Genomic DNA, 27,115 nt, shown 5'->3' with positions numbered 1-27,115 from the left:
GCGCAGAAAGGGTCGGCGCCAGAGCAAATATTTACGCTATCCGACACTGAGCGATGAAAAGAAAACTGACAGGAATTCATTGCTTTTTTTGTGCGGCCTTCTTTATGAATGTTAGTTTCTTTGTGACCTTCTCCATTTATTTATTTTTTTACAGGCTTTGTGCACCTTTATGTACAGGACTGGAAATACAGACAAACATTTCAGGTTGAAAGAGAAAGTGAACAACTTTAGTCAGAATCAAACCGGAGCCTCAGCGAGCCACGTCGTCTACGTGTTGAGCGCACTAGCGGCTCGCACCACCAACCCAGCGAGCTGCCTTTAGCCCTGCTACCGTCTTTAAAGGCGTTGTGTGCCGTACCTTTGACCATGATGTCGGGCAGCGGGTCCAGCAGGGAGTGGTCGGCCATCAGCTCCTTGTCCATGGAGTCCTGAAAGCACATGGGGCTGGTGTAGGTCCGCGACACGCTCAGGTCAAGCTGCATGGACGAGTTGATCAGCAGGGGGTTTCCTGAACACACCCAACACACAGAAACAGGTCCGGGACCAGGCACCGTTACCAGGCAGCGCTGCTGTTGTGTCATGATGAGTGGTAAATGGATTGCATTCATACAGTGCTTTTAACCAGTGGCCACGCAAAGTGCTTTACAATAATTGTTTTACATTCAGCCATTTATCTACCCATTCATGCACCCATTTATACACACATTCACACACACACACACACCGACAGGTGTGTCAACCATGCAAGGGAACAGCCAGCTCATTTTATGTATGGGTGTATTGCTCGGAGACACACGACACTCATGAAGGAGGAGCCGGGGATCGAACTAGCAGCCTTCTCGTAGCCAGACAAACCAAATGGTGCTCACTGCAGAGCGAAATGGGCGGGGCTTGCCTTGTCCTAGTCCAGCTCCACTTCTCTTGAGCTAGTCCAGCTGATTGGGATTAGGCTAGCCCATCAACCCAGTCATGGTTAGGGTTATGGTGGGGGACGTGTTACGACCAATGACAAGTATGTGATACTTTTTTAGTAGTCGTGTTGTGTACCAGCGTTATAATGAACAATGTCGTATATGAACTGCGCCACACACTGCGGCGTTATACTGAGAAAATTTACCCCTCACTCGGAGGCGGAGATAAACCAAAAATAAGCCGCTGCTCATACAGAGCTCCACGCATCCACACACAACGTAGTGTTAAACTATAGGGGTCCAGGAAGCATAATCCTTTCTCTGTAGCGATCATCAAAATAAACAGCTGTCAAGAACGAGCTCCACTCCTCCACACACACTGTTGTGTAATACTATAAGTGTCCGAGAAGCTTAACCCCCTCTCTGATGCCGCAGTCATCTTCTGCCCAGACAGAGCTCTCCCTCCGGGGCAATAGCTAGATGCTAATAGAACGGTGGGTTACCAAGTGGTATGAGTGAGGTGGGGACTGACTGGACCTGAGCCGGGGATGAGGCTGAACCTAAAGGTGGAGCTGGTCAAGCTCCACCCATCAGCTCCACCCATTGGCTGGGCAGCCTCTCAGTCAACGTGCTCTACCTCCTGAGCCAATCAATGTCGCTACGGAAATAGAGTAAAATCCGACTGTATATACATATGATCTACTGCATATAGTTGTGTTTCTCATCTTCAATTCCTCTTCATATTTTTCTGCGATGCCTAATTGTTCGCTTTAGGGATCAATATAGTAGTATAGTATTCCCTTACAGAGTATTTGTATTAGTCCCATAAGATCCAATAAAGAAATACCAGAAGACCCTTTATTGAATATTGGTAGGAGCATATAGGACTAAAGTATATAACTGGAGCACAAAGATAGGAAATATGTAAACAGAATTAACAGTCTTAATCTAGAATTGGGTACAGATATCTGTTTAGTTTAACATTTTGACGAGGGCTTAGCTCTTCATAGATTTTCTCCTGGACCAAAGCGATGGGACATTTCAGCTTTATTCCTCAGTGGACCACAATCTTGTGAGCAGGATACAAAAGAAACCTTGTTGTTTTGGTTTTGGCAATAAGAAAAATCTAATTATGTTCAAGCTCTTAAACCACTTTAGTTTATTGGAATGAACTGATCAGCTTGGTGGAAAACAGCATAATCCACTTCGTAACAACTAAAATGTGACAATCTTTTGTTAAATGGTATCATGGCTAACCGGTTATAATTGAATTTACTAATAAGTAAATTAATGGATATTTTGAATTAAACAAAAATAAGTAGTTTTTGGTTCAAATTCTTAATAGGCATTCCTCTTGGCCTGCTCAGGGTCTATCTCAGGGAATCATTCCAACCCACCCACTGCCACGTATTTGACATTTATGATATCTTAAGTTCGATTTGTCCTATCATTTCAAAACTAAAGGTATATTTTTTAAACTACCTCACTTATATGTTATAGGCTACATAGAAATGTAAATTGGGTTAAAATGTCCAACTAATGCATTGTTATTTGTCATTTCCGCTTACAACTTTAAGAGCTACCATGACCACAGACTGATAAAAGTCATTGAGAAAATTGCCTTTATTTGCCTCTTTATCGTGATACTCTATTGGTTGGAGCCAGGGTAAATGAAGACACTTTGACATTATGAAAAGTTGAAGCTAGCAAAAGCCAGCTAGCTGCCATAACACAGGGTACACCAACAAACTTCTTAAATGTTCTTTTTGTGTCCAGACTTTGCAGACATTGAATCAGGCTCTCGGTCAGCAGTGCCTATAGTGGTGGATTAGTCCTAGAACAAGGCCTGTGTTAGACGCCCTGGCCCGACCCTGTCAGACAGGCAAAGCTACAGTTGTACTAGCAGCAGTGCCACAGCTAAGGCCAGGGATTTGACCTCGCCGACGTATCGAGCATCCTGTAGCTTTAGATTGTCCATCGCTAACAGGTTCCATCACAACAGACAAGAAGAAGCTGCTAAGGACCAACCTACGCCCCTCACCCGACCTGAAGGTTGGGATTCATGCTGACAGTGGATGACTATTAGTTTTTTTGACAGCTCGATTCTCCGAGGAGGATATTAAAGAAAGAGTTGTTTTTTTCCCCAAAAGAAATCCCTGGAAGTCTCCCTTTTTTTCTTTTACCAAAGTCAGCTGTTATTCTTCCATTTATTTGCAAAGGGAGAGCCCTCATCGAGACGGAGAGGGACCCAGCGACCGTGTGATCAAATAACAGGAGAGAGAGCGACCTGTCTTGTCCGTCAAAACCTAAGTGCCGTCGTGTTCGTATCCCAGTCAGAGGCAAAAACGCTAGCTGTTAGTAGAGAAGAGTTGTGCTGAGACGGAGCAGTCTGAGCAGACTTTTGTCAAATGAAGTGTTGTGTTAGATATGCAGCTTTAAAACCTTAGACAGCACAGGCTGAGACACATTCGTTTTGCCTCAATCATTATTTGGCTCGAGGTTCGACCCAAGCGCCTGCCCCTAGATTTGCTTCTCCGGAGTCGCCGCTTCCCACAGGGTTTTATCGAGCGGATTTTAACACTACAGTTCTACGTTTATGGAGCGTCGTGGACCTGGGAGGACTTTTCTCTCTTTACATCCAATCAAGGTTGTGATGAATTCATTCAGTGCTTAGCAGACTTTGGCGGTTCTGGTGAACAGGGCTGTTGATTCATCAGGGGTTTATGGGGAGACGAAGCGCCAGGTCTGTCATTATAATGAGACACCAGATCATCAGCGGCGCCCTTAAACGTGTCCTTCTTCGTCTCCTTACGAGGACTGAGGAAGCAGGTGGGGGGCAGAGTTTTATACTTTTATAAGCTGGAGAGGCCGGCAGGAGGCAGCCCGTTGGTCGTTACCCTAGGACTTCCTGATTGGACGATATAACGGGGTCAGGGTTGGCATAACAAATGTCCATTCGACTTTGTGCATACTTGTCTTGTTCATAAGACACATGTTAAATTACTAATAAACTAATTACTAATACAATTTGTTATTGCAGTAATACGTATTAACAAACAAACGTATTAACGAACTAATGGTCCGGTTAATAACTTAATAATGGTGTATATGTTAACTAAGGTACTCATTTATACATTATTTGATGGTTGGTTAGGGTTAACCCATGCTGATGCTATATAACAGTGCATATTACTTTACTAATGTTACTTAAAGGGACTCTCACCTTTGTTGCATTTGAGAATTACAGCACATTCAAATCATTCCGCCTTCCTCCAATGCCCCACCCCCTAAGCGTTATTTTTTAGAGTACAAAACTAAGCGTTATTTTTTACTATTTTTTAGAGTACTGTAACAACCTCGCCGGTGACATAATGATGTCGAGTCATTAGTAGTTGAAGGTAGTTTTAATGAACCAAAACCAGGTCACTGAAACCCGTAACATTGTAACCAACGGCAGAAAACCGACACAAAACAAACCCCGGTTACCCCGGCAACCCCCAACACGGTCTCACTCGCGTGCAGGCCCCCACCCTCCTGTTCTTCCAAGGCCCTCCCCCAGCTGACCTAATGATTCGCCCCCACGCTGATTGACAAGAAGAACATTACAATACATGCACATAGAACAACTGGCATAGCGGACAACGAAATATAATGTAACACATAACACACAAAACTATTTAACTGTCCCGGGGTCGCTACAGTACAAAAGTGCTAGACTCCCATGGGTTATGTTTAGACTTCCATGGGTTATGTTTAGACTCCCAGGGGTCATAATATCTACCAGGGGTCTAGTAAACAAGAAATTTAGCAGGTGGCTCACTGTAATTTTATGGGCTTCGTGTGATACCGTTTTGAGGCCCCATGTTGAAGGACAGTGGTCCCACTGAGTATAAGAAAGGTGTATGAGCATTACAAACAGAGTAGCGGGACAACGTAGCGTCTGAGTCCGAAATGGGTCCCGTAATCGGACTGAGTGGTGCGGTTGGTTGCCAACGGTCTGGAGGTCCTGAGAATCATCCAGGGGAGCGGGACCACTTGGCTTCTGAGGCCGAATCGGGTCCCCTTGTCGGACTGAATGGTGCAGTTGGTGGCCAACAGTCTGGAGGTCTTCCTGAGGCTCCAGAGGAGGGTAACTCTGTGAGTCTGAGTCCGAGATGAGTCCCCTAATCGGACTGAATGGTGCAGTTTCAGTACTCCGTGGACCACTTTGGTCTGCCATCGTCAGTCGCTACGGACGCTACTCGCTACTGTCTGCCGTGGAATCAAAACAAACCCTCTATTTGAGGACGCGCCTTGATGACGCGGGCCCGAATACGCCACAAGAAGCAGACGGAAAACCTTATATATCCATGCAGCAAACAGACAGGTCTGTCGGCCAATAAGGTCATACGGTCCGAAGAATTTTATTGGTTGAAGTTTTCACTAAATATTATGAGAGTAAAATAATTGTTTGTTTTTACTCCTGGTGGGTCTGTCTTGCATATTAGAGTGTTATTACCTTATTAATACTAATTTAACCTTATCCAAAAAAAGTGTAACAATGCAACAAAGGTGAGAGTCCCTTTAAGGGTTCATTAATGTACCCTTATTTGAAAAATGTGACCCAGGCATTTGTGTGTGTTTGTGTACGCGTGCGTGTGCGTGTGTGTGTGTGCGTGCGTTTGTGTGAGTGTGTGTGCATGTGTGCGTGTGAGTGTGTGTGTGTGAGCTGACCTTGGCAGGAAGTCTTGAAGGTGAAGGACTGGAAGCCACCGGTGAGGGCGGAGGAGTCGATGACGTCCACGCCGTACTCGCTGTGGCTCCTCCGGTACAGAGTGACCACCACGATCAGGACCACCACCGTCAGGACCCCCGCACTCAGCCCAGAGTACAACACCACGTCACTGCTGCTTTCCACCTCTACCGGGGGGGGGGGGGGAGGAAGGGAGGAAGATAGGGGATAGGAGAACGAGGGAGAGAGAGAAGAGCGGTTGGAAAATGGATACTAAGAATTAAAGATAAAAAGAACAGGCGTTAAAAGCTGAGTCATTTGGGGGATTTTATAGATATGAACGCTTCTGATTGCTAAACACCCTTTCATTTAATCATGCTACAAAGAACTATTATTCTGTTTTAATGTAAACCAACAACTGAAACTGATTCCTGTTGTCTCCATAAAAGGTTTTGTCTGCTAGAAGACTGAACTGTGTGTAAGCTTCAGTGGGTTTCCTACAACTTTATTTTAGGTTTTATTCCTGCTGGTTTGAAATTGTATCGTTAAGGAATGTGTGTGTGTGTGTGTGTGTGTGTGTGTGTGTGTGTGTGTGTGTGTGTGTGTGTGTGTGTGTGTGTGTGTGTGTGTGTGTGTGTGTGTGTGTGTGTGTGTGGTAGTATGCTGGAGAAAGAGCAAGAGCGAGAGAGAGGAGTGTGAGAAGCTAGTGCTAATGAGGAGCCACACAGGGAAAGCACTTCTAATCAACCCAACACCTGAATGTCATTTCACAAACGGTGTTTGGGTCTGCTGTGTGGTGCCACGGAGCCATCCACAAGGACCATCTGACAGAAGCAATTCATTCAATTAGCTCATCTCCGGCGATTACCCTGTCGAGCTGATCCAAACGGCGCGTGGCAGCATAAGACACGTCCCCCCACCAAGAAAAAGAGCTGAGAAATGAATTCCAGCTTCAGTTCTTCAAGAAAATAATGAGCTCCGTTGTAGAAAAGAAAAAAGGAAAAGGTGTACTTTTCTGGGGAAGCCTGATAAGTAGCCAGAGGCATTATGGGAGGAGAATTCAGACCAAGTGTGCAGTGTTGGTGTTACAGTAACAGGTTAATTGAGGGCTGGGGAAGTTTCCACAGATGTTGCTGCATCTGTTGAAGCGGTCTAAACTGTTGCCCGACGCCGATAAACAAACACAGACACTTGATGAAAAGATAGGCAAACAAACAATTTGTTTAGGCCATCATGCATAAGCCGTGATTGACGTTAACACACGCAGATCTGGCAGACATGATGGACATGTAGTTCATAATGCACGGGATGGATGCGAAGAGCTGATCGCAGAAGTGGCTCATATTTAGCGGAAATAGGATAGTTTGATCGACGCCATTCATCAGTGAGATTTATGTGTGATGGATGTTGTTGAAGGGGTAGCGATAAAGTTCAGTTTTGTGATCTTAATAATGTACTGAATCAGGGATGCAGATTAAACAGTCGCTGACAAATGATTGATGTCATTTCAGAATAAGGTACCTCCCTGCTATCAGTGATCCTTTATTACAGAATGTTCCCGTCATGCAGTTTCTCAAAATAAAGGAGAGGACGTATAGTCAACAGCAGGTGTTCCCAACTGTTTTTGGGCCGTGACCTAATTTCTTGCTCTAAATATGTTTGCGACCCCAACGTTAACATTTGTGAATCTACGAATAGTTTTCACCCAATCAACATCTGCCGGGGATATCAACATCCAAGTGTACGTAATCACACCACTCTACCACACAGTCAACGATTAGTAGTCATGAGCTGATGGCTATGAATCGTTAGGCACTGAGTTTCTGTATACCGGACGCTAAATTTGCTGAAATGGATCCTAAGATATCTATAACTTATGTCTGTGATCTCCTGCGGCCCTATCTGCAAATCAGGGGACCCAAAGTGGGGCCCCGACCCCAAGGTTGGGAACCCCTGGTCTAGTGGCGGGGTTGTTAAATCAGAGCCCAAAGTTTCTGGTTCAAACCCAAACCAAGACCTTCCTACAGGCCTACAATATATATAGTGTTGATACAATCTGAAACCACAGACTGTAGTCTGAAACTACAGACTGTAGGTTCAGACTGAAACTAAATACAACATACTTGATGACCTGCGATTCCTTATGCTCTCTTGGCCTTTTTTGATCGGTACAATGTCACCTATTCCTCTCTAGCCGACTAGAAGATTGTTGGATGCCCAAAGCTATCAGGCAGGTCAGGGGGTAGGGTGTCAGAGGAGAGAGACGTCTCATCTTGTTTGATACGGGCATGTGCGGAGCCCTTTGTGACATTAATTGTGAATATGAAAAAGAACCTGACCTGACTTTGAAAGATCTTGTGACTATTGGACAGCCGAGTTTAGAAGCAGGAGCCCTGTGAACTTGGAACTTGGCCTTGGTCACCATCGGGATGACCTGTGGGTTGTGTATACTAATTACATAAAACTAATCTTTCTTTTCTAAATTACAACCCTTAAAATAATGGATCATCATATACTTTCCTTGAAGCCCTGTTTCAATTATGCGTCACAATTATGCCTGTGATAATATATTAGATCACAATGCATTAAATTTATGTTTTTATGCATAGTTTAGCATTTTCACATAGATATCATTATGCACCACGATGCATAATGATGATCATACTGCATCAGAAGTAGGATTTGCAATCACGCATAAAAGATGGATATACTTTGACTTTACCCGACTTCATGAAATCAAGCAGACCATTTTAAGGGCCAGAAATGGGCTAGGATGAACTGCTGGATAATGAGAAACATAGCTTTTATACTGCATTCAAATTCAATAATGTAGCTTGATAAAACTCATAATGGGATTACGATTGGTTCAAACGGAGGCAATGTGAAACCGATATGAATAATCGCCGCGTGCTTTATGGAAAGCGCTGAAACAATGTGAAGAGGGCAGCTCCACGTAAAGACAAGCAGAGGGCCTCGCTCCACCGGCGGATGTCAGAACGGGATTGAAGTGGTCCGTGTACCGGCTGCATATCAGTGTTACTGACAGTCGTGTCTCCGTCAGCGCTCCATTTACTATGCCGTCAGGGGAAGGTTTCCATGTACCGTACATACATACACCCGCCGGCAGCAGAGGCCGGCTGGGTTCTCAGCAGTACTTCTGTTCGCTCACTTCTGTATAACTGTGTTACGGTCGTGAGTGGCTCAATAACATCAACACTGCCAGGGGCTGACCAATGCTAGGAACATATGAACACAGGGTATTTTATATAGCTTTATATATATGAGTGATCACGTTTACCCATTTGGTCATGTTGGGCTGAATTGTGTATGTTGCTGTACAGCTTTAAACTCAGTAGGTATCCTGATCCTGCCATGTGGATCCCTAACCCTGGAGAACCCTAATCCTAACCCAGGAGAACCTTATCCCTGGAGAACTCTCCCCCTGGAGAACAATCTCCCGGGAGAAACTACCTTGTGGCTTGATGTCATGAAGCAGATTTCCATCTGCAATGACAAGGACACAACAAACGTCTGGTTTAGTCTCACGTCAAAGCTTTTGAACGTTTGTGTTGTGCTCATTTATTAGAATTTGTGTGTGTGTGTGTGTGTGTGTGTGTGTGTGTGTGTGTGTGTGTGTGTGTGTGTGTGTGTGTGTGTGTGTGTGTGGTGTGTGTGTGTGTGTGTGTGTGTGAATATTTATGTGTCTGTGCATTTGGGTATTTATATGAGTGTGCATTTGGGTGTGTGCGTGTGTGTGTCTATAAAGCACAGCATAGCTCTGATTGCCTACAAAGTGTAATCTACGGCCACAAAGCCAAAGGCTCCCCCTGCTCCCTCCTGGAGGACCACTGAATCCATAAAGGAGGGTAAGATAGCGTCTCCGTCCTGAAGACGTTTAGCCCCAACGGCCCCTAGAGGCCCAGCGCTCTAGTCTCGCAAAGCCAGACCAAACTACAGCAAGTAGAATGGTCTGGAACCACGGTAACTCGAGCCGTCTATCCGTGGGGAAACTCGGCAGGCCTGTTTTTATTTCTTTAAACCAATCACAATCGTCTAGGGCGGGGCTAAGCCCGGGAAGCAGCAGCGGTGTCCATGCAGAATAGTGCCGGAGGGAAATTATTTTGATGGAATTTCTTGACGTTCAGAGGCTGTCAGAAATGTCTCAACCCCAACCGAGAGCCAAACATGCCAACTTTACTGTGCCGTCAAATTTTCCGGGTTAGAGGGGGAGCACAATACGGGTACGCCAGCATCCGGAAAGGGAGGAGTAGCAGTGAAATCCGATGCTAGGCAATAGACGCTGTCCACTTCCGTTCAGCCAGACTACCAGCGCTCTGGCCCCAGGGCCTCAGAGATGTCCGGCCCCACTCACTCTGTATGCAGAGGCCCCCGGTGCAGTTGTCAGCCCCCAGCCCGGGGCCGTCACAGGGCCGGCCCTCGTGCCGCGCTTCGGGCTCGGCGCAGTCCCGGCTCCGCTGGCGCCCGCAGTCCACACCGCACGCCGTCCACAGGCTCCACGGGCCCCAGCCGCCGTCCACTGCAACACGCAGGGAGACGTGAGAGGGGGAGAGGTCCATACACACACTAAGGAGGTACATACATACATAGATACACTACATACCTACTTAGATAAATACACCTACATACATACATACACGTATGTACATACATGCATACTTACATAGATAGATACATGTATGTACATACATAGATACACATATGTACGTTTAAACATACACACACACACACACACACACACACACACACACACACACACACACACACCACACACACACACACACCACACACACACACAGCACACACACACACACACACACAAGCACACACACCACACACACACACACACACACATACATACATACATACATACATACATACATACATACATACATACATACATACATACATACATACATACATACATACAAACAAACATTCATACATATATATACGTACATACATTCAGGACGCATTGAGACCCTAGTGTGTGTTTGGATTAGTTGAGGCTTCAAGGAGTACTTGCTGTTTATCTATTGCAATATAAAGTTCAATTTTTATAATTTTCTGGCAGTGTAATGGCTGGTTTATGTAATCTTACTTTGCAGGAGTTATTCAACAAACGACATTATTTACAAACTAACTAACGGATTATACATGCCTGCAGTCAATCAACCTTCTCTGTGACATTTTTTTACTGGCAATTACTGACCATTTGGTCATGTGACAGCAGCTCATTAGAATCTTGACAACCGCAACTCCAAAATTCTCCAGGCAGATAACTGATCATGAAATTGATGTAGAGCAAGTGAGAGAGACAGAGACAGAGACAGAGACAGAGACAGAAACAGAGATAGAGAGAGAGACAGAGACAGAGAGAATAAAAGGAATTTTCATAGTGTCTAGAGGAAGGTTCTTCTTTATGTCATTTTGGGAATGATGAGAGGGAACTAGTTGGAGATGATTACTTGTGAGAGGAGTCGTGGGGGAGCGAGGCTTTAGTGGTTAGGCCAGTCCTTGTTCTGTCTGTAGCGGAAATAAGGGTCAGGCAACAGCGAACCCTTACGTCTGACCAGTGGTGGCAAACTGCAAGTAGGCGAGCAATTTGTCCTGTGTGTGTGGTGAGGTTTGAAGTTGATCCAGGAAAAACCCCTCTGATATTGACATGTATTGGATATCGGTATTAAGCTGGTCTATGTGCCGATCTGACACCATCACGTGACTAGCTAATTTACGACACAGGCAAAGAACATCACGAACACGCGTGATGTTATGCTGCGTTCGTTAATCGGTTGGAGCTGGGAAGTCGGAAGTTGCAAACGCGTGATACCCAACCTACGTGCCTTCGAGCTACTAAGTCGAAAAACATAGAAGCTCTCGCTAAAGTACAAATACATGATTATAATATGAATTTAGAAATGTAAATGATCTAGTTTGACTGAAAAATTACCTAATTATCAGTTACACTACATAATTAAAGAAAGAAATATGTAGAATTAATTCTCTGTACATATATTTACATTCTATTTATATTCTATTTGACATTTAGCTTAGTCATTTAGTTTCAATGCTAGATTCTGTACGAATTTATTCGTGTTTTTACAAATGGTTTAACCTGAGCCAGGCCATTCAACAATGATAGCAATAATATCATTCCCATACTGGGTTAGTAGTATACAGCTGATATATATCCCCCCCCAAAAAAAACACACTCATAGTTTAGGTATCGGAATCGGTATCGGGAGGGAAACATGGTATCGGAAGATCTGTAGTGAGGTACCAGCGTAGAAGAAGAAGAAGAAGAAGAAGAAGAAGAAGAAGAAGAAGAAGAAGAATAAGAAGAAAAGAAGAAGAAGAAGATTAGGGAGAAGAAGATGAAGAAGGAAATGAAGGGATATGATGTAAGAGTATTTTGTTTGGTTGAAATCCATTTGTGGAGAGGAATCTTTTTGTTTTTGCCGATTGCTCTGATCTGATGGGCTGAGGATATCGCTATTTGGAGCCAAAACAAGAGCTCGAAGAATTTTGAGTCACGGAATATAAGCCAATGGATATCCATGGAAACAACAGGCATTTGGAACTTCAAAATCAAAATATTAACATAACCACAACTATTAAGTATATATTAATACGTTCTTATTTATTGCTGTCTAGATTACTTAAACTGTGTTCAATAATTATGGAATGTATGCTCCCCTTAAAAATATATTAAAGTGAGAATATGACATAATATGACTGAATATAACGTGTTGCATGACTAACCTTTGTGAAAGACTAATTTGTGGGACGTGGAACGTTTCACACAAGAAGACCGAAACCCAAAGCTTGGAACGGCTCCACATCTGGTAGTGATATGAGATGGGTGCCAATCTCCTGGGTGGTTGATTCTGGGTCTGATCCATTCACATTCATTGATTAGAATACATATATATATATTTTATATATATTTATATAATATAGAGAGAGAGAGAGAGAGAGAGAGAGAGAGAGAGAGAGAGAGAGAGAGAGAGAGAGAGAGAGAGAGAGAGAGAGAGAGAGAGCATTTGTAGAAAAAGCAAGAGAAAGTTTGGGAGAGAAGGAGGGAGAGGGAGATATTGGAGAGTCCAGAGAAAGTGATGAAAAGGGAAGAGAAAGGGACAAGACGGAAAGCGCGAACAACGAAGGGCCAACGTGAGAGAGAGTGAGCGAACGAGCCAACATGAGAGAGGGATGACAGCCAATCAGCGTTCAACAGCGTGGCCACTGAGTCACATGTGTAACGTAACAGCCAATCAGCGTTCAACCGTCAAACTCAGTGCAATGCAGACGGGGGTGAACTGCAGCATGGAGGAGAAAGTGAATGTTGCCGCTGCGACTCCAGGAGCTCTATATATAATATAATAGTATATAATATAATATGTGTATATAAAATCACGGCCAACAGCTCTGTGCGCCTCCGGATGGCCGTAGCGCGGGGGGCTCTCATAGGGATTGGGGTTCTCGGGGTTTGTTTACCGGCGTTGCTATGTTTCCGGTCTTGTGTGTTCCAACGGTTTATTAGGTAGGTCTATCTAATAAATCTCTGTCTATTCAATACTTCATTCACTGCCTCTTCCGTGGTCATTACAATATTATGAATATATTGCGTCGGGTCCTCCGACGTCTCTCCCTCTTCCACAAAAGGTAAAGACATGCAATGGTGGTAATCGCGTTTGGTGTTTTGGCGTTTGTTTAGGCACCATCGCCTCTTGCAGCGGGCAGCGCCGAGGCTGTGGTCCCTCGATAGCGGGCAGCGGGAAGCGGGGCTCAAGTTGGAGACAATCGTGGGCAACAATCCCTTTCTCCTCCATGTCTTGGTTCATGTACTTCAGAGAGTCAAAGCCAAAGTTCCTTTTCCCCAATTCCTCCGATGGCTGAGATAAGCCCAACTACAGTCTCGTTGTGGAAATACCAGAGACGTCAAAGAACCAACGTGTTATGCGTCATAACACCAACATAACGGATATCCAAATAACAAAGAAGTGTACAACACTTGCATTACAGTCCTGGAGCTCCATATCCAAATACAATCATATAATACACATCAGATTATAGATATTATCCCGGCCAAAATCAGTTTGCTCCCCCAGACGATATTATGAACCACAAACGACTGTGTCGGGTTCTCCGAAGTCTCTGGTTCTTCCACTTCAACATCAATCTGAAGTAGACTGAACCGTTTGCTGCCCGCTGCCCGCTGCCCGCTGCCGGGTGGTGGTGCTTTGCGTTGCTGCCTTGCGGCAGCGGGCAGTGGTGTCGCGGCGGTGGTGCCTTGCGGGCAGCGGGGCTCAACGATGGCTGAGATAACCCCAACTACAGCCTCGTTGTGGAAATACCAGAGACGTCAAAGATCCGACGTGTTATGAGCCATAACACGGCTGTTATGAGCAATAACGGTTACCCAAATAAAAAAGAAGGGTACACTTGCGTTACAGTGTGTGTAATCACACACACACACACACACACACACACACACACACACACACACACACACACACACACACACACACACCACACACACACAACAACACATACACACACACACACACAAACACACACACTTAGCTTATTGGCGGGCCAAATTCTCTGGGCTGGCAAGGCATAGAAAGGGGAGGTGGCATCTCCCCTTATGCCTAGTGCTCGTTATACACCCAACAAAATTTCTAGCTACTGGGGGAGCATAGGTAGTCCAGAGGAACTCATATTAATGTTAGAAAACCTCAGAAAGTGACATTTTCATGCCATGGGATCTTTAACATGCTTCATTCGACAGGGTGTATGGTGGAGCTCACCTGGACAGAGTGTGTATGGTGGAGCTCACCTGGACAGAGTGTGTGTGGTGGAGCTCACCTGGACAGAGTGTGTGTGGTGGGGCTCATCCTGGACAGAGTGTGTTGCAGTTGCTCTTCTGCACCGACATGCCCTCGCAGAGGGCCCCTCCGTTGAGTGGCGCTGGGTTGGTGCAGGTGCGCGAGCGCTTCTGCAAGCCCCGCCCACAGCGCACGTTACACAGCGACCAGTCGGTCCACAGAGACCAGCCGCCGTTCACTGGGAAGACAGAAACCCAAAAACAAATGGATTAACATTATGCTGTGATGAAAATAATTCAATTTAATAGAGGATTATTTTCATGACAATTAATAGAGCTGTATTTACTGCCTATTGCATTTGTGTTGTGGCCTTTCACTTGTGTTTTTTAAGCGTTTTGGACGTGCCGTTGATACGGCAACATGAACCTAGCTCACCATAAATGACCAGGGCGGCGTTGCCGCTGCGCCGCTTGGCAACGATGTTGCTCCCCAGGCAGGTGTAGTTGCCCGAGTCGGACAGCGGTGCCTCGGAGACCATGAGGTTGTGGTCGGCTCTCGCGCTGACCCTAGCGTCCCTGTTCAGTGGTTCGTCGTTCTTCAGCCAGGATACCTGCAGACAGCGGAGACGGGGGTGGAGGGAGAACGCTGTTAAAGCTGCTGTGAGATTTGAGGTGTGAGAAAGCGAGAGCGAGCAGAACAGAGCAAGATTTGCCCCATCCCTCTCCGCCATTGAGAAGTCTTGCGTTCGATCACCTGTGGTGGAGCTTGATACGCCGTGTGTGCCCATTGGAATGACAGGTCAGATGGATTCCCTCAACCAATAAGGGAAGAGATTCCCAGATACGTAAGAAATTAGCCGGGCGTGGACTTTAGTCACGTACAGAGGCAGGAGCAGACAACCAGGAGCGATATTCTCAGAGCAAGTTTCTCTTTTTAATAGCTGACGGATAGCGATGGCATTCCTAACAAATTACCCTTGAATGATCGTTTTAAATTCGTCCCTGCAGCACATTTAAAATGATGAAAGCCAGTCAGAATTTTTGTTTTTAGACCTTTCTCATGAAACTGAGGGAGTTGGTGCTCTTCTCCAGCCACGGGCACGTTTGTGAGCGGCTAATGTAAACGCTCATAGGTAGATTTCTATTGTTGTCTAAAAGATCAGCCCTGCTGCATAACAATAAACCAGTGTTTTATTCAATTTGAAGTTTACTGCATACTTTGCACGAGAACCCGCACATATGCATGGGATTGCTGACTTTTATCGGCTCAACTGAGTTGTTTTTGTGAAAAAGAACAAGATCGCCCTGAATTAGTCATAAAGATTGATTCTGCAGTCCAAACCAATAACGGGCCTGTGGCTCTTTGAAGTCTACATCAGCCAGGATCAATGTCGACTTCCAACAACGCAGATTAGACAATACCTAAGAAGGAAGTAAGGATTTGAGGCTGTTTGATCAGTTGACAGGCATTGTCGGCGATAGGAAGAACAGGTTTACCCAGGCTTTGTTCTTGGAACTTGTGTGACCCGACGGCCCGGGTCCTTCAGTCGCTCTCCTGCTCCTCTGAAAAAAGCACCATCATCACTTTTCCCAAACACATCCTGAATACTCACACAGGAGCTCAACAAACCAGGGATTTCACACAACTAACATTTATTCTAATTGCAATGATATAATTATAACCTTACTGAAAGATTACACCTTGAGATTCAAATTTGAAAGAAAAACGTCCATATCCCCCTCATAAACAATGCGGCGTGAGCATGCAGAGATCACCTGGCTGCTCCGCTTGCCTGACTGGCTCTGTATATTGCTATTAGTGCGTCGTTGGCCTGAGCCTTTCATTGAGGGGACTGACTTTGGGCTCCAGAGGGAGGGGCCTGTTGATTTATGGCTGTGTGTTTGAGGATTAAAAAGTCAAATTATTCTCGAGGTGTTTGTGTCTTTGTTGTTCTGCTTTGTGTATGTGTGTGTCCACACACATGTGTGTATTGTACAAATGTCTGTGTGACAGATTGTGTGTGTGAGAGGGAGAGAATGTGTGTGTTTGTATGTGGATGTCACTGTGTTTACGTGTTGGTGTGCATGTGGGCTCTGTTTTTCTTCTGTGTGTGTGTTTGTTTCGTGATCTTCTGTGTTTTCTTTGTGTGTTTGTGATCCCTGTGTACATGTGTTTGTGTGTCTGTGTGTGTGTTTGTTTGCATTTGTTTACATGTGTGTGTCTGCGTGTGTATTCTGTGTGTTCCTTGTGTTTGTGTGTGTATGCTTCGTGGTCTGTGTCTGTTCTTTGAGTATGTGTGCTAGTGTGTGTGGTCGATGTGTGTTTGTGTCTGTTGTGTGTTTGTGTGTGTGTGTGTGTGTGTGTGTGTGTGTGTGTGTGTGTGTGTGTGTGTGTGTGTGTGTGTGTGTGTGTGTGTGTGTGTGTGTGTGTGTCTACGTGTGTGTGCTGGGGAGTGTGTATTTGCCGAGGGAATATAACAGCAGCCAACACACTCTGAGATTGCTTTGCTCTTACGCAGCACCCCGAAAGAAAAGTTGAGCTGTGCAATCAATAAAGCAGGGGGCGCGTTGTCACAAGTGTCCGGCTTCTGTTTACTTCTTCTGATGGGCCACAAGTCTTTCATCAGGCCTTTAATTTCCTTCTTCTTCTCAGTCATTGATAGTCTTGCGGGCGGGCGGGCTCCGTACAGTTCCCTCTCTCCCTCCCCAGCCACCGTCTATTTTTAACCTCCGTTTGCACATTCAAACTCCCCCCCCCCCCCCCACCCCGCCCTTCTATACTCCTCTCTGACGGATGCTGTGGGAGCTGTCCTATATCTAACTGTCATCACGGAACATAAAGAAAATCTCCATATTGACACCTCTGACCGTTTCTCCCTACTGTGTTCACCCCCCCCCCCCCCCCCCCCCTCCTCACTGTACTCAGAGAAATTACGTTTGTATGGAAGAGCAACGATTACAAAGTCAAACACTACGGAGCTGATGTATTTCAATAAGACATCTAAACTGGAATGAGTCCCCCTGTTCTCTGACATCACATACGTATTCAGAGAGGCTAAACAACACAAGGGAAGAAAGTACAAATCTCGTTTGCACTGTTTTGCGCCAAATTTTTACTTTGATGGATGTTTACAGCTAAGCTGTATTTTTCTCATACGGAAACAGTTGTGGGGAATACATTAAAACAACATAATCTTTCCACTGACAACACTCACTAAGCTACCCACCACTCGTTCATAGAGCTCCACTGATCTAATTCAAAAGTTTTTTTGTTATTTGTGATTATTCATTTCAGTCCCAGTGATTTGTTTATCGAAGTCACCATCGCCACCCAAATGCTATCTTATCTGGTGAGGCTAAGATGTGTACTACTAATCATAGTTTCTTGTGACAACCTACTTGTGCAAGCTAATGGTTAACTTTGCGGTAAACAGTTGAACGTGTTGCCTTGGAGATGGTGAATACATTAAGAAATTATATTGTTGGTGGGAAGATACATGATTGAAATAATTAGATGAAGCAATCATTGTAATTAGTAACCAGCTCCATTTCAAAATAATCACTCGGATTAACATCCTCCTGATGCATATTTAATATTGAAGAATATTAAACATCTGACATCATTGGAGGAGCTACCTGTGTTTGGACATTCCACAAACAAACCTTGCGTTACGATTATTCATTTGTATATAATAACGGGAAGCTCAGTACTTTCGCCAGTCGATCTCATTACTTTATGAACCACGAGCCTGTGCGAAAAAGTCATTCTACTTACAAGCCTTTTTTTATCTGAGGTTAATATGGCCTGTACACAGAGGCACTGACCTATATTCAATATTGAACAGACACTAAGATGAGGCCTGCTGTGTGGCACCAGACAGAATGCCGCATTGTTTAAGAAGCGAGAAATCGTTTCAAAGCCATTCAATCCTTCCGTAAAAAAAAATAATCATTGTTTTATGGGTATTAGGATGGAGGTTTAAAATATAATCCACCTCGTAGAAAAGCAAAGATTGAGTCCCCCTACAATCACAAGATGAAACAGGCCCTCAAACATTCTTCCTACCTGCTAAGATCAGGATTGGATTTACAAGATTACCGTTTTGATTATTGATCGACGGTTATAGTTAAGTCTGCTATCGAGTATGAAACATGATTATTTCTCACTTAAGAGCCCATACCCCATGAATGGTTACAAACAAAACTAAATCATTCTAACCAAATAGTAATGAAAGCAATATATCTGCTGCACGCACATGCACATGCATTTGAAACGGCACCATCCAGGTGTTACTGTCTTACTGTTGCTGTGAAAAAAAAACGAGCTGTGCTAACACAGCTGAAGACACTATTTCAACAACCCCTGTCTGGGAATTCAGAACGGGCAAATGCCATAACCAAGTCTATTGGTGTTTTCATTGCTGCTGATCTACGGCCATTCTCTGTTGTTGACAAACAAGCCAGTTTTTTTTTAATTTTCCCACGGTACCAATTTTACCGTACCGTGACTTCAAAACCGAGGTACGTACCAAACCGTGACTTTTGTGTACCGTTACAACCCTACTGTACGATATTTTGGAAGCACAAAAAATAAAACCACATCAGTCCACGGATCCATCAAGTTTCAACTAATGAGGCCTCCTTCTGACACTTAGGCGATTGATCATTTGATTAATCTAAGAGCAGGTGTCCTCTTTCATAATATTAAGGGGGGGGGGAGTCTTTCATATCCATGCACCAACTATGATTAAAGACATCCCGGAGCTCCCCAGAGGACTCGTTTGCACACTCACCAACTCATCACGTCAGTTTGACACTTCAAAAGACACCCCGGCTCCATCCAAAACACACACTACTTCCTGTGAATAAACAAATACTTTCTGTAATCAAACATCTGTGTCAGAAAGCTGGCGTGTATGGATCACTGCCCATGATAGTTGCCATGATAGCTGGCTTTGCTGGGGAACAGAAGCCTACAGGGGTTCTGGTTCTGGATGGGTTCAAACGATGGACAGCTTGACCCGTTGACCTCCATCCCAGTCCAGCTGCGCTGCTACAGGTGGTAGCTAACACACAACGATACAGAATTCATCTACAAAATAATGGTTTCTGAACTCCAGAATCGCTCTAGACCGTCTGTGAATAGCCGAAATAGCAACGTTTAATACTAGTACTGTTATTATTTAAATCTGGTACAAAGCGGTGTGAACTAATGCTAATATATGCTGGTTTTTTTACCAGCCTGCGTTGTAGCTTCACCTTGACCGACAAGGCGAGGCTCCCAAAAAACATCTGAATAATTACCTTTTTCCCGGTGGGAGGATAATAACTAATAACTCCATGACTGTGGGCCCAAAGTCTCTGCCTCTGTTCTGTTGGAAGTGGAAGTGACAGGAAGGTAATTACATAGGTATGGTAAGATTGCATTTTCCCGTTACTAAAAACATTGATTGAAATTATGCTTTGCTCTGCCTTCTCCAAACCTCACACACACACACACACACACACACACACACACACACACACACACACACACACACACACACACACACACACACACACACACACACACACACACACACACTCACACCACCCACCCCCATGTTGCGATGAGTTTCAGGAATCAGATCAACAAATCCAGCCAATCTGAATGACACCAGGAGGGCACTCTGAACCACATCAGGATAGGTCACAATCTTCTCTGTGTCCTTGGGGTGAAATCCCATCCCCCCCACCCGTCTGAAATGTTTGTGTTCATCACATAATAATTACATTTGAAGTGCTTTGGGTGAACTTTGGGAAGAATTTATTAATGATGAATCCCTTTTGGGTGCAAAACCCCACGGCTGGTAATTAGGGTAATGGATGGAAATTGATGTTTGTTGATTTGTTAGAGAGAGAGAGAGAGAGAGAGAGAGAGAGAGAGAGAGAGAGAGAGAGAGAGAGAGAGAGAGAGAGAGAGAGAGAGAGAGAGAAGGAGCTTTATCAATAAAAAACTTGAAACTCTAATTGATATTTGTGAAAAAAGCAAACATTTGAATATTTAAATGTGGTTCAGTCGACCATTGTGATGAGCATTTAAACGAATGATCACAATGCTACAAGAGATGCAAGACCCTGGAACAAAATAAGTCTTGGGCTTAAATAAAGTTGAGCAATTAAACAAATCGCCCACCGCTGCAGCAGATGCCAGAACCTGGAGCAAAGACACTAAACCTGTCTCTGAATATTTAGGACTCTGAATGACTCAGTCAGTAAGGGACACTTGTATCCGAAGCACTCTACAGACTGAACACAGTTATATGTCAACAGTAGGTCAGCGATTGGCCTCTCGCACAAGGGCGATTAGGGGAGGCTGCCAACATCAAAGCCAGAACCATTCAGCTGGGTGTGAAACAGCCACACCAATTGGTCCCAACTTTTTTGGCCCTTGACCCCGTTTCTAGCTCTGGAAATGTTGGCATCCCCCAACTTCAACTTCTGTGAACACAGATTGTTTTTACCTCCAAAAAACTATTATAATATCTATGTCCTGGAGAAGTTCATCGCATCGCTCTACCACACACTAAATGATTAGAGGCAGTTTGCTCCTGGCTATGAGTCCAGAGGCAGTTATTTCCTATAATTAGGACTTCTATGAGATTAAAAAGGTTTGCTAAAATGGATAATCAAACATCTAAAGCTTACTTCTGCAATCTCCCGCGACCCCATGTGCCTCTCAGGGGACCCCGAGTAGGGTCCCGACCCCAAGGTTGGGAACCACTGCCCTGCACCATCCCGCCACAAAACATAGCATCATGGTCCTTGTTCTCCGACTGTTTGTTAAGATTCCTGTTCCCCCTCTCCCCACTGTCCCAGAGCTACCTGATCCACTCCCACAGTATCCACGTCTCAGACACCCTCAAACCAGTGTGGGAGGCGGGTTAGGGAAGGTACAACCACAAAGCCTTCCTGGTTGTAAAGGGTATCGTTATGGCAATACCCAGAGAAGGGACATATTTGTTGTTGAATTATTTACTGAAAACATTGTCTTTTTTTTGCCTGAGTTTCTATGAATGATGCATGAGGTGTTGTACTATTGGGTTGTCAGGAGGGGGGTGGTGTGTACACCAATACTCCATTTGTGTGTTGTGAATCTTTCATTGCACACAGACACGAACACAAACAAAAAGGTAGCAGTCTGATACATCTTTCAGCACGCGTCCAGTGACAGATGGAGAGCCGGCTGTATGGCGGAGCTCAGCGTGGAGCAATTTAATATTGTCGCTTTTTGTTTCATAATCCTCACAGATATCAATGCCATTATAATTTTAATCGAGAGAGAGAGAGCGACAGAGAGAGATAGAAACAGAGAGAAGAGAGATAAGAGACAAACAGAGCAAGAGAGACACAGAGCGACACAGGGTCTAAGAGAGGAGGAGAAATAATTAGAGAGAATAAAGGAGCGAAAGGTTTAGAGTGAGGTGGAGAAAACGAGAGAGAGAGAGAGAGGGAGAGAGGACAGAATGAGGAAAACAGGAAGGTAGTATGAAGGAAGTGGGGGATGAAGAGAGAGAGAGATCCATCTCAATACGTTTTTGCGAGAAATTCCTTCTGCTGCAACATAGACTATAAACAATGCTTGGGGTTTAGATATCACTGACGCTATATTTATGATATATCACTATATTACGGATGGATTACTATATTACTTACATATTACTATATTACCAATGTATTACTTTATAATTGATATACAACTATATTACTGGTACTTTACTTTAATACTGAGATATTACTTATGCAGGGCTCCAGAGTGCGCCTAATTTGGGCGCACATGCGCCTAGAATTTGCGGTAGTGCGACCAAATATTTCATTTGGGCGCACCGGTGCGACTGAAAATGTATCTGGTATAATTATTATTATTTTTTTTTATACAGAGCAGTCTATTCATAATATTGTAATGACCACGGAAGAGGCAGTGAATGAAGTATTGATTAGACAGCGATTTATTAGATACCTAATAAACCGTTGGAACACGCAAGACCGGTAACAATAGCAACCGCCGGTAAACAAACCCGCGAAGCCCAATCCAGGGCCCTTTACTACGAAGCTCGATTAGAGGGTTAGCGAGGTATGTTGAGCTGAAAGCCTGGGTTAGCTGTTCCATGAAAGTCGATCTCTTTAAGCGTCGCTGTATCACCATGGTGACTTACGCTCGCCACCAAACCTGGTCGGGACGGGAGCAGCTTTTCAGCGAGTCTACCCGGAGATCGGCTACTTATATCGGCGTGCGCAGCTTCCTAGCCCCTCCTCCGATATTGGCGTCACCATTTGTGGGTGTTCTCATGGACCTCGGCGCACTTATCGTACAGCGTCTCTCCGGAGACAGAGGGTTATTTTCGGGGACAGAACCGATCCCTTGGCATTGTCTGACGATATTCTTATGAGAGATACAGATTCGGCATTTATTTAAGGCATTTATTTAATGGTCGAAATATTATTAATCATGGCGTAAATATCGACGGTGCAACCGTGCAGCTGCCCCGGTGCCCCCCCCCCCCCCGTCAACAGCTCAGCGCAAGGCAGGCACGGTCCAACGCCCGCCCCCCCCCCCCCCCCCCCCCATCAACAACTGAAAACTTGGGTGCACCATAAATACGTGCTGGTGCACCCAAAGAAAAAGTTAGTCTGGAGCCCTGTTATGCGTTAAGATATCAAAGATCTATTACTGATTTATTACTATATAAACTGATATATTACTTTATTACTGATGCATTACTTCATTACTGATGTATTACTGACACATCACTAATGTATTCTTCTGTGTCCTGGGGCAGGTGGAAAGGTCGAACTGTGCTTTTGAAGCTGATTGGTCTTAACTAACAGCAAAGGGGAGGAGGTGTGTGTGTGCGCTCATGTGTGTGTGTGTGTGTGTGTGTGTGTGTGTGTGTGTGTGTGTGTGTGTGTGTGTGTGTGTGTGTGTGTGTGTGTTTGTGTTTGTGTAACATTAGAAATAATAAGGTTCCTAAACCAGTACATCAAAAAATAGCTAAACCCAGCCCCACAACTGCTGTTGATTTTATGTACACATCATGTGCGAAGACATGAGGTTGAAGTTCAGGCTGTAGGTGTAGAGGGGGGAGGGGGGGGGGTTGGGGGAGGGAGGGGAGGTAGGGGACAAAGGGGAGGGGCCGTACCTCGGCCAATGGCACGCCCTCTGGGGGCCGGCAGTGCAGCACGATCATGCCCTTAAGAGGCACCTCGGTGCCCTGGGGGTCCTGCTCAAAGTTCTTCCTCAGGTCTGAAAGGAAACAGCAGAGCAGAGCGGGTCAGGGGACACCAGTTACAAGGACACACACACACACACACACACACACACACACACACACCCACACACACACACCCACACCCACACCCACACACACACCCACACCCACACACACACACACACACACCACAACCCCCCCTCCCCCCTCCCCCACTCGCATGCAATGCAGACGCTGGCCTTGCGGCTCTTGGACGTCCCCAGGTGGCTCCAGGCGACACACAGACACCAGTAGTCCTCGGGCCCGTGGAAGTCCTCCACCTGCTGCCGCGACACGTTAATCAGGACCTCGCGGAACTTCACCCCTGGATGGAGAAGGAAGGAGACTGTGGTGACTGATGGGTGGGAGGCGGGACAGAGCCGGGCCGGAAGCCAATGACTGAAAGGGGGCAGATTCACGCCTTGTGGTTCTGTGACGAGAGATTTTCATATACGACCATCGCGAGGGACTCAAGCTTCCAGAGGAGGATTTGAAGAAGTGTGTATCTACAGTGGCCAGTCCACCCGGTTATGATTAGAGAATTAATATACGCTTTAACGAACAATGCCGGTGTCTGGACAGGATGTTTAAGCGTAACTGTCTTTTCAAACAGGAGAACTTTACTAGTGCTGGCCGAGTTTGTGTTGCTGTTAACCGGCTTACAGATCCCCGCCTCAATCTACATGGTTGGTCGAAACAAATACAGAAAAAATAAATCGAAATGCCCGTTCAGCCAGATTTCAGCGGGCCTGCTATCAGAATGATTCATCTAAAGTCTAACTTTTGAATAGACTCCCAGCATATTCCTGATAAGTATGTTATTTTTGTTATTTTTCAACCAAGCAGTTTGATCAACACAAAATCCAAGTAACTACATGTTTTACCACATCATATGGTACTTCTGCGTGTCATTTCCAGGGACTCCCTGCCCTCTAGCTCTCCCCGTGTGTCCTCGTTAATGAAACGGCTGTCACCTTTAATAACGACTCATTATGTCCAGCTGTGTTCTTGGTGTTCGAGCCCCGCGGTTTCTGTCACTCGTTATCTCTTACGTATATTTCTGTACGTTTCTGACCCATTTGATGCAGTCCATTAATTGAGTCCTACTAGACCTGTAGGTAGGCCTATTGTTGTAATATGTGGGGTAGTGAGAAAGAAGCATTATTATTAAACATGTTCATACAGTTTCTAGTAGTAACAAACCTAAAACTTCTTCTGAATGGTTGCGAGCGAGCATAAACACGGTATTCTTTTGAAGATATCGTACATAGTCCCCCCACCAAAAAAATCCCAACTACACCACTGGTTTGAACCCCAAACCCTTACACTGGGAGTCAATCACCCATCCTGCGCCCATGTTATGTTTCTTTTACATAAACTGAAACCAAATCAGATTTTTGTCACGGCCAAAGCAGTCTGAGCAGAGGCCCATATTACCTCAACCAATCACATGACCTCTTGAGGTCGCATCTTTTTTCGAAGTAACCAATGGACGGCAGCACTCTACCCATTAAATTTCCATAACGATCAAAACACATCCCTCCTACAGTTTGTCCACTTAATACTGTTGAACTCTGAAACGTGTCAAATTACAGAAACAAGATACGCTCTAAATATAATTTCATCTCTTAATGCGCCGCCGACTCATTAGCATAAAAAAAATGGAAAACAAGGAGAATGCTAATCGCATGGCGAAGCCATTAAGCTAATTGTTTCTCTCCAGAAACACGCGATAAAATTGACTCGACGAGTTTCGTATGAAGAGACCCGACTCATTAAATCGGGTTTTGAGATTATTCTGTATTCTCACCCCCCCCCCTCTTAAGTGGTACAGCGAGCCAGTGATGAACGGCTGGTTGCGAGGTCAGAACAGAATGAGCCTTTTAACATATGGTTGACCTAGAAGTGTGTTGGGATTCCTTTTAGGGGGAGTGGGCCCTGTCCCTCGCTCTGGGATTACAAACACTGAGTTATGAATGTACCAATAGCTTTACGTTCTACATCCATATGAATGTAGAGGTCACAGGGAATGCCATCTGTTAGTCATTTGTGTGTGTGTGTGTGTGTGTGTGTGTGTGTGTGTGTGTGTGTGTGTGTGTGTGTGTGTGTGTGTGTGTGTGTGTGTGTGTGTGTGTGTGTGAGAAACAACCAAGGTGTAGACTACACAAAGACAGGCTGAAGTTCGTCCTCTGACCAACGTTTTCCTGACTGAAGGGCAGGCTGAATCAAAGAGGAGGACAAAAACAAGCTGTGACCTTCAAAAATCCAGTTGTTCAACGCAAAAAAAGAGAATTATTACCCCATGAAAATTCAATTAAACTGAAAAAAAAAAGAAAAAGAAAAACTAGGAGGAATTTCAACCATCTCTTATTATCTTTGGTTGATTCTTGGGATGTAAGAGTATGAAAATTTAAGCTTATGGTTATTGTGACCAAAATGATCCTGGTTTTCTATTATCGCGGCATTTTTAAAAGTGTGTTCAATATGTTCAGAAAGCAGTGATAGGCCTACGCAAACTGAAATAGTTAAAAAAAGTGTAACAGTGTTAGGCGTGTAAACAGCTTATTTGTCAGAAACACTTACAGTAGTGCAGGTTTAATCCAAACATTCAAGACGTAAAGAACAATGTGTAAACAAATGAAAGAAACACCACTTGTCTTATTATATACTTCTGTTCTTTTATTAAAAAGTAAAAATGTACACATGAACACTGTACAAGTAAACTTTAAAAAAATTAGTGCATTGTGCATTAAAAATAAATAGCCACTATAAATAAATTACAAAAATAACTACTACAATCATATGTAATCAAATCCAAATGTTAAGACATCAATAATGCCTTGTTTTCACTGTTTCACTGTCTCATTGTGAATGAAAGTTTAGCTGTTTAACTTAGAATATTAGCTGTTAGCAAGCAGCTAGATGCCTTCTTAATACATACGGATCATTGCATTCTCCCTCAACCGAAGACCCACTGCACCATGCATTTCAGCTAAAACGTCGACGTTAACTTACCTTGCATTGGCTACACAGTTGTGGGTGATGGTCATGAGATTCGACGTATTGCTGCCTTTAGCAGGAACTTTTTTCTTATATGTTCTTGCAGCTTCTGATAATAATTGTATTTGAAGTGAAAACGGTAATTGTTATTGACAACATTTATATCAGGGTTTACCGTCACACCGGTAACAGTTACATCCCTAGTTGGTGCAAAGAAAATACAGATTTCTTTCTCCAGTTCTTTCTCCAGGCTTTTTTTGGTTCTGACTCTGCCCACTCCCCCCCCCCCCCACCCCAAGGCCCAAGGCCCCAAGGAAACAGTGCCAGAAAAACCTGATCGCTGGCTTGGAAGAGGCATCCT

The 27,115-nt window shown here is 44.6% G+C and overlaps 1 pseudogene; it reads right to left on the bottom strand.

The window, feature by feature from the left end:
- LOC130380608 (netrin receptor UNC5D-like) overlaps positions 1–26,804 on the bottom strand; it is a 46,876-nt pseudogene extending 20,072 nt beyond the window's left edge.
- Positions 26,805–27,115: the final 311 nt, after the last annotated feature.

This window comes from Gadus chalcogrammus, chromosome 4 (assembly GCF_026213295.1).
Source record: "Gadus chalcogrammus isolate NIFS_2021 chromosome 4, NIFS_Gcha_1.0, whole genome shotgun sequence".
NCBI classification, from domain to species: Eukaryota; Metazoa; Chordata; class Actinopteri; order Gadiformes; family Gadidae; genus Gadus; species Gadus chalcogrammus.
Note: the sequence above shows the minus strand (reverse complement) of the source record. Positions and strands in the feature narration are given on the sequence as shown.